Source organism: Vicia villosa, linkage group LG6, assembly GCF_029867415.1.
Source record: "Vicia villosa cultivar HV-30 ecotype Madison, WI linkage group LG6, Vvil1.0, whole genome shotgun sequence".
Taxonomy (NCBI): domain Eukaryota; kingdom Viridiplantae; phylum Streptophyta; class Magnoliopsida; order Fabales; family Fabaceae; genus Vicia; species Vicia villosa.
In genome coordinates this window covers 21,783,432-21,790,300 of record NC_081185.1, presented here as the reverse complement: position 1 = coordinate 21,790,300, position 6,869 = coordinate 21,783,432, and positions in this window count along the sequence as shown.

Genomic DNA, 6,869 nt, shown 5'->3' with positions numbered 1-6,869 from the left:
AAACATATTTTTTCTAAGTTTTGTAGGCCAATTTTCATAAGGTTCCAAGTTGAATTTTTTCAAGAAACCAACACGAAAGTTGAAGTATGTAATCCCATCTTTCCAAAAAGTCCAAGAACACGAAATTATCATGCTTGAGCTAAGAGACTCGAATTTGGGAAGATGACACCATGAAGTTGTTCTTAAGGGCCATTTTCACGATCAACCAAGTTGCAAACTAATCCAAACCTTCTAGATCTTTGTGTTACAAATCCTATTGCTTCTAAATCTCCACTTAATCAAAAGTTTACACAAAGTTTACTGCATTACGCAAGTGTTTTGATCAATATCCAAAGTTTCATTCCATTTCAAGCTTAAAGGCATGACTTCCATTTTAGTAAAGTCACTTTAATCATAAACCACTTTGCATCGAGCCCATACCTTTTTCCTTCTAATCATACATTTTCTTTGCACCAGAAGCAACACCTCCAAAGCTTTCAACCACCCTAGCTATTACATTGGAACCATGGAAATTCATGTAATTTTCACTTTGATTTTAAACCAAACCATGAAACTTCAAGTTTCATTTTTTATTAGCCCTCGATCCTCCCATGTTTCCCTATAAATAAAGGCCTCCACAACACTACAAAACACACCTTGAAACTGAAGGATAGAAAAACACTTAGAAAGGGGGGGTTTGAATAAGTGTAGTCTACAAACTTGAACAATAAAAACAATATGCACAGTTATTTTTATCCTGGTTCGTTGTTAACTAAACTACTCCAGTCCACCCCCACGGAGTGATTTACCTCACCTGAGGATTTAATCCACTAATCGCAACAGATTACAATGGTTTTCCACTTAGTCCGCGACTAAGTCTTCTAGAGTATCCTGATCACAACCTGATCACTCCAGGAACAATTGCTTAGACACAAGCTAAGACTTTCTTAGAGTATCCTGACCACCACGTGATCACTCTAATTACAACTGCTTAGAAACAAGCTAAGACTTCCTAGAGTATCCTGATCAACACTTGATCACTCTAGTTACTTACAAATTAATGTAATCAAATAAGAGTTTTACAATGCTTCTTAAAAGCTATAATCACAACAGTGATATTTCTCTTAACGTTTAAGTTTAATCTCACTAATATATTACAACAGCAATATAGTGAGCTTTGATGAAGATGAAGTTTCTGAGCTTTGACTTGAACAGCGTTTCAGCAAGTTAATATTCACAGAATTTGGTTCAGAGTTGTTCCAGAATTCGTCACCTTGCTTCTCATTAGAACTTCATATTTATAGGCGTTTGAGAAGATGACCGTTGAGCGCATTTAATGCTTTGCGTGTTCCGTACAGCTTTGCATTTAATGTTTCACACTTTTGTCAACTACCTCGAGCCTTGTTCACGCTGTGTCTACTGACGTTGCCTTTAATAGCTTCCAACGTTCCTTTTGTCAGTCAGCGTAGCCTGCCACATGTACTTTCTTCTGATCTGATGTTTGAATAAAATATTTGAATATCATCAGAGTCAAACAGCTTGGTGCAAAGCATCTTCTTGTCTTCTGACCTTGAAGTGCTTCTGAGCGTGATACCATGAGAACTTCAGTGCTTCTGCTTCTGACCTCAAGTTCTTCTGATGCTTTCATAGACCCATGTTCTGATTCTGCCTTGACCATCTTCTGATGTCTTGCCAGACCATGTTCTGATGTTGCATGCTGAACCTTCTGAGACAAAGCTTCTGAGCGCTGATTTGTGCATACTCTTTATATATTTCCTGAAAGGGAAATTGCAATGTACTAGAGTACCACATTATCTCATACAAAATTCATATCCTTGTTATCATCAAAACTAAGAATATTGATCAGAACAAATCTTGTTCTAACAGAAACAACTAAAATCTCTGCAAACACTCTGCAACTTAAAATTTGGCTCCCTTTTAAGAACTTGGTCTGCATTTCTAAAGCTTAGCACTTCAAAAATATGCTTTGTATTTGTAAAACTTAGCACCCAAAAACATTTTGCCTTTTTGGCCCCTTTATTTTCCTTTTAAGGGAAACTACAAATGCTCTAACTTTCCTATTGCACAAAAGGGGTATGTAGGCACAAGATGCAGTGTCTTGCCGAGCATAATAAAACTATTTTCTCACCAGCTCACTCTTTTCACAAACAAGGACAATAAAAATAAACTTTAATATATATTTTCAAAAAGGTTCTTATAAAGTACTACAGATACATAGGGTGATAATACCTTCCCTTTGTATAACTAACCTTAAACCTAAGATGTATGTTCATTTTATTAGTTTTGATTTAAAAACTTCTCTGGATTTTACTTCATTCTTTTCCCATTTTCGTTGGAAACAATAAAGCACGGTGGAGACTTTCACTAAAATACGAGTTGAGTCAAATTAATGGTTTCGATCTCAATTTTTCACCGCTACAAGAACTCCTTCAAGTAACTTCTCAGATAAACTCCTTGCTCTATCTTCGATCTCTTAACCTCTTGCTCCTTCTTTTGTTTCAATACTTTTGAGTAAGGTTCCAAATGAATAAAATTGATGAAGAAACTGTGGTATGCATAGTTGTTATTTTATTAGCAGGTGGTTCTTAGCTCTCTATGTCAAAGTTTCAGTGATGAAACTTAGGATAGATTAGGGTTTTTTTACGAACTTTAGTGAGGTATATTGAGGGATCTATTTTGAGTTTTTCTATTTGTCATACCCCAAAATTTTCCCTCTCATTTTTAAAGACAAAAATCTTCAAATGCGAAAATAATTGAAGAGGACACCCTAAGTTTTCCAACAAATTCAAAATTATTCTCAAATAATGAAAATTGAGAAAATTATGGCTGGTGAAAGTTGGAAAATTTTGAGTCAGTGCATAAAATTCAAATTGAGCAAATTCATTATTGGGTCACAGTTTTAATCCAATCACCTCTTAAATTGTTTTATTTCAATTGTTTTGATTTATTCATTTAAATGATTCAAAATAAGAAAAATAAAATAAAGGGTTAAATGACTTTCACCCCCTTGCAATAGTAGTGAGAATTGATTTACCCCCCTTTTAAAAAAAAATTGGATTACCCCCCTATCATATTAAAATTATAAGTCTTTTGCCCCCTAAGAGGGAAAAATACCCCCCTGTAAAATATTTTTTTTTGATTTACCACCCTCGTTTTTACACGCTTAGGGGGGTGCCCAAATATTACTGGGGGTAAATCAAAAAAAAAATTTAAAAGGGGGGTAAATCAAATCTCGCCACTATTGCAGGGGTGAAAGTCATTTAACCCTAAAATAAATTAAGCTCTTAGTGAGGTCCATGTCCATTTTCCTTTTAACCTAATGTTTTCTTATAAATAACTAACAACCTTATTTTTAACGATTCACCAATCATTCATCTCTACCAAATTCTTCGTTCCCATACACTAACAATCAGCAACTCTCATAATTTTACACCCATCCACAAAAACCCTTTACCATCGTTTCTGACCGTTACGAATAATCTTCCGTCACTCTAATTCCGGTTGCAACAGAGTGATAAATTTTCCAACCTATTAGCCGAATTCTGAAACTACTGTTTCGATTTGCTCCGAATTTTTTCCTGAAGTTCAGAAAAAAAATCGAGGAACAATACAACATTAGAATAAAATTCTAAAGGATTTTGACGCTCAAAATCGCAAATTCCTCGTTCTTCTATTTTATTTGATTTAATTTCTATTTTCATAGTTTCAAAAAAATCTCAAAAAATTTGTAGCTTCGTTATCTTGTTTTATTTGATTTATTATCAGGTTTTTATATATTTTTTATTTTATTTTGATCACTTTTCTATTTTTCCATTTGTTTTCTTAACCGTAACACTGCAGTGATTTATGAGCAGGTTTCCTTTGGATTGACCAAGTGGAAGGAGCTTTATCCATTGACCTCAAGAAGCTTTATCCATCGACCTTTTGGTTTTTGACCAAATCAAGGTTATTCGTAATTTTGGCCACAAATTAATTTTCTAAACCCCAATTCTTTTTTTTTAATCTTATATTATATTATTATTATTATACTATTATTATCATATTCTTATTATTATTATTATTATTATTATTATTATTTTGCAAGTATTTCCTTTGGCCAAAGGAGAGCAGGTGTAAATCTTATCTCCCATTTGCTACTTCCCCTTGATAACCTTGGTAAAATTTCAATTTCCCCCTATTGACCATAAACCCTATTTTCTTAGGTAAACATAAAATTTTTAGGTTTTAATTTTTGGTTTAATTATATTTTAGGCTAACTATATTAATTAATTTTAGGTTTTTTATTTAACCTTGATTTAATTTTTAGGCTTATAATTAATTTAGAATTAGGTTTAGCCTTAACCCAATGACCATAAAAATATATGTTAGGTAGGTGTTGTCCATTAACCTCTGTCTAGGTTTTTACCCTTAGGTTTTTCAACCATTAGGTTTTTAACCCTGTAGGTTTATTTTACCCATTAGATTTTTTACCCACTAGGTTTTCTCCCTCATTTGAATGTTGTCAAATAGGGTTAGGGTTTCTCATTCGCGTTATTTTTAGGTTAATAATTATTTTTAGACTAATTAATTTAATTTTAGGTTTATTAATTTTTAACCTCGTTTTTATTTTTAGGTTACAATTTATTTAGCCTTAAACTAATTTTAGGTTAACCTTTAAGGTTTAGGTTTATCTTCTTCTTGTCTTCAAACCTTGAATTTCTTCGCGATTCTTCTTCTCATCTCATACTCCGTTGATGTCGTATGTGTTTAAATTTTTATTTAATTTCTTATTTAAAATTCTAGAAATTATGTATTGGTCGCAAAGGTTTTTTTTTGTAATAGTTTAGGGTTTTTATTTTTCGCGCTCAATTCTTCATCTTTTATTGTAACTGCCCCAAAGTCTTGTAATAGCTTAGGTTTGTTTTTTGCATTTATTTTATGCCTTTTCCCCCCGTTTTTTTTTTGGTTTTGTAATTCCCCCTCCCCGAAGCCTTATTATAGCGAAGGGTTTATTTTTTGCCTTTTATTTCCTGCATTATATAACTGTTAGAAATTGAATAGGATTGTATGGCAAGATTAAAAATAACATAGAATAACCCTAATTTTTAGGATTTAAATAAATCAATCACTCTTGTTTCACACACTCACCTTTAGGGTAATTCCTCTTATGCTGCCTTCAAATAATAGTCAAGTCCCTCGGATGTAGGGATACCTTAGCCTGCTGCCTACGAATAAAATCATCATAAAAAGATCATGTCCCTTCGATGTTGCCTATGATAAATGATCTTGATGATAGTCCCTTTCAATTGCTAAAGTATCCTTACTAGTTGCCTTTTTATGACTATTCTCATCAACTCATAGGACTTCCTACCCTCCTTATGGTATGTATAGTGCTATGACTACGCGATGACCCTCGATAACCCGATCACATCCAATGAAAGGACTACCTGCCTAACAATTGGTATGGATAGCCCCTTCAAAACGAAAGACTTAAAGAACAAGAAAGACTAGCTTATGGTAGGTAGCTTTTAACTGCTTGCTCACCACAAAATTCAAAATTACTTTTCATACACCTCTTTACAAAACAATTTCCAAAAGGCTACACTTATTTACAAGTTAAAGTCCTTATTCAAAAACTTTTCTAAACATACATTAAACTTCCTTTCAAACAATTCAAATCAAAGTGAGCTAAGCAATTAAGAGCCCATTGATAACCATGGATACAAAGGGTGCTTACACCTTCCCTTTGTATAACTTACCCCCCGAACTCAAATCTTTCAAAAGGTCTTTCCTGTTCTTTTTGCCTTTTCAATTGGATAAAATAAAAGTCGGTGGCGACTCTTTCTATCCGCAACATTTAAAAAGGTCAGTTCTCCCACCGTATTACATTATTCCTTGTTGTTCTATGAATTTCGTTGCTTTTTCTTGCCGAGTTTTTTTGTTGCTCTTATTGCTTGTTGTGTCAGTCTCTGAATGAAATAATATGTGGTTATGTAGTAGTCTTGCTTCATATTAATGCTAGGTTAAGATATAATGATTTTTGGCTTGGAGAGGGGTAAGGATTGAGGTAGGTTTGGATCAGTGGAATGGAAATTTTGTTCCTGAGTGGTTAGGGAGAGTCATTTTGCTCCTAATTCTGTGGGAATTGTAGAAAACGCGTCCTGCTCCCTCTTGCCATTTTTCCAATTTTTTGTCTTTTTTTGTTTTGGTGAACTTTGGTTGTTTTAATGGAATCAGTGGTGTTCCTTTGAATTGTGGGCTTGAATTTCTTGTTCTAATTGCAATGTTTGTAGAAAGATAACTCTTGATATCATTGTGCTTTAAATCACATGAATTGTTCAATTTCAACTCTTGTCATTTGCATATTTTCTTCACTTGGCATTTGTGATGCTAATTCAATTTCCATTTCTCCTTTTCACGTGTTATGGTGATTGTTAGATGGATGGTGGAAACTTGAAGAAGAAGCAAAAACCGAGGTTGGAGAATTTGCAAAGATTGCCATGGAAAAGAAGACTTGAGATTCATGCCTTTTGTCATCCAAAAAAAACTTGTATGCATGTGAATTTGATTGAAACTTGGAGTTTATGGACAAACTTTTGTAAACCAAAATGTATCTCTTTTTGTAATTTGAACTTGTAATGGAAAAGAAATACTTTGTATCTTACCAAATTGAATTTTAACTTTGCTATTTGAAACTTTGAATGATAAATGAGGACTTTCATTATCATGCCATTCTCGCAAATCTTGAGAATTTGAATAATGAACTAAAACTTGGCCATCTGTTATGTCTTAACATGTTTCCATTTAAAGAAAACCTTTAACTTTCCATTTTATTCCATTTGCAAAAGTTTGAATTTTTAACTTGAAATCTTTCCTTAAATCATGTAACT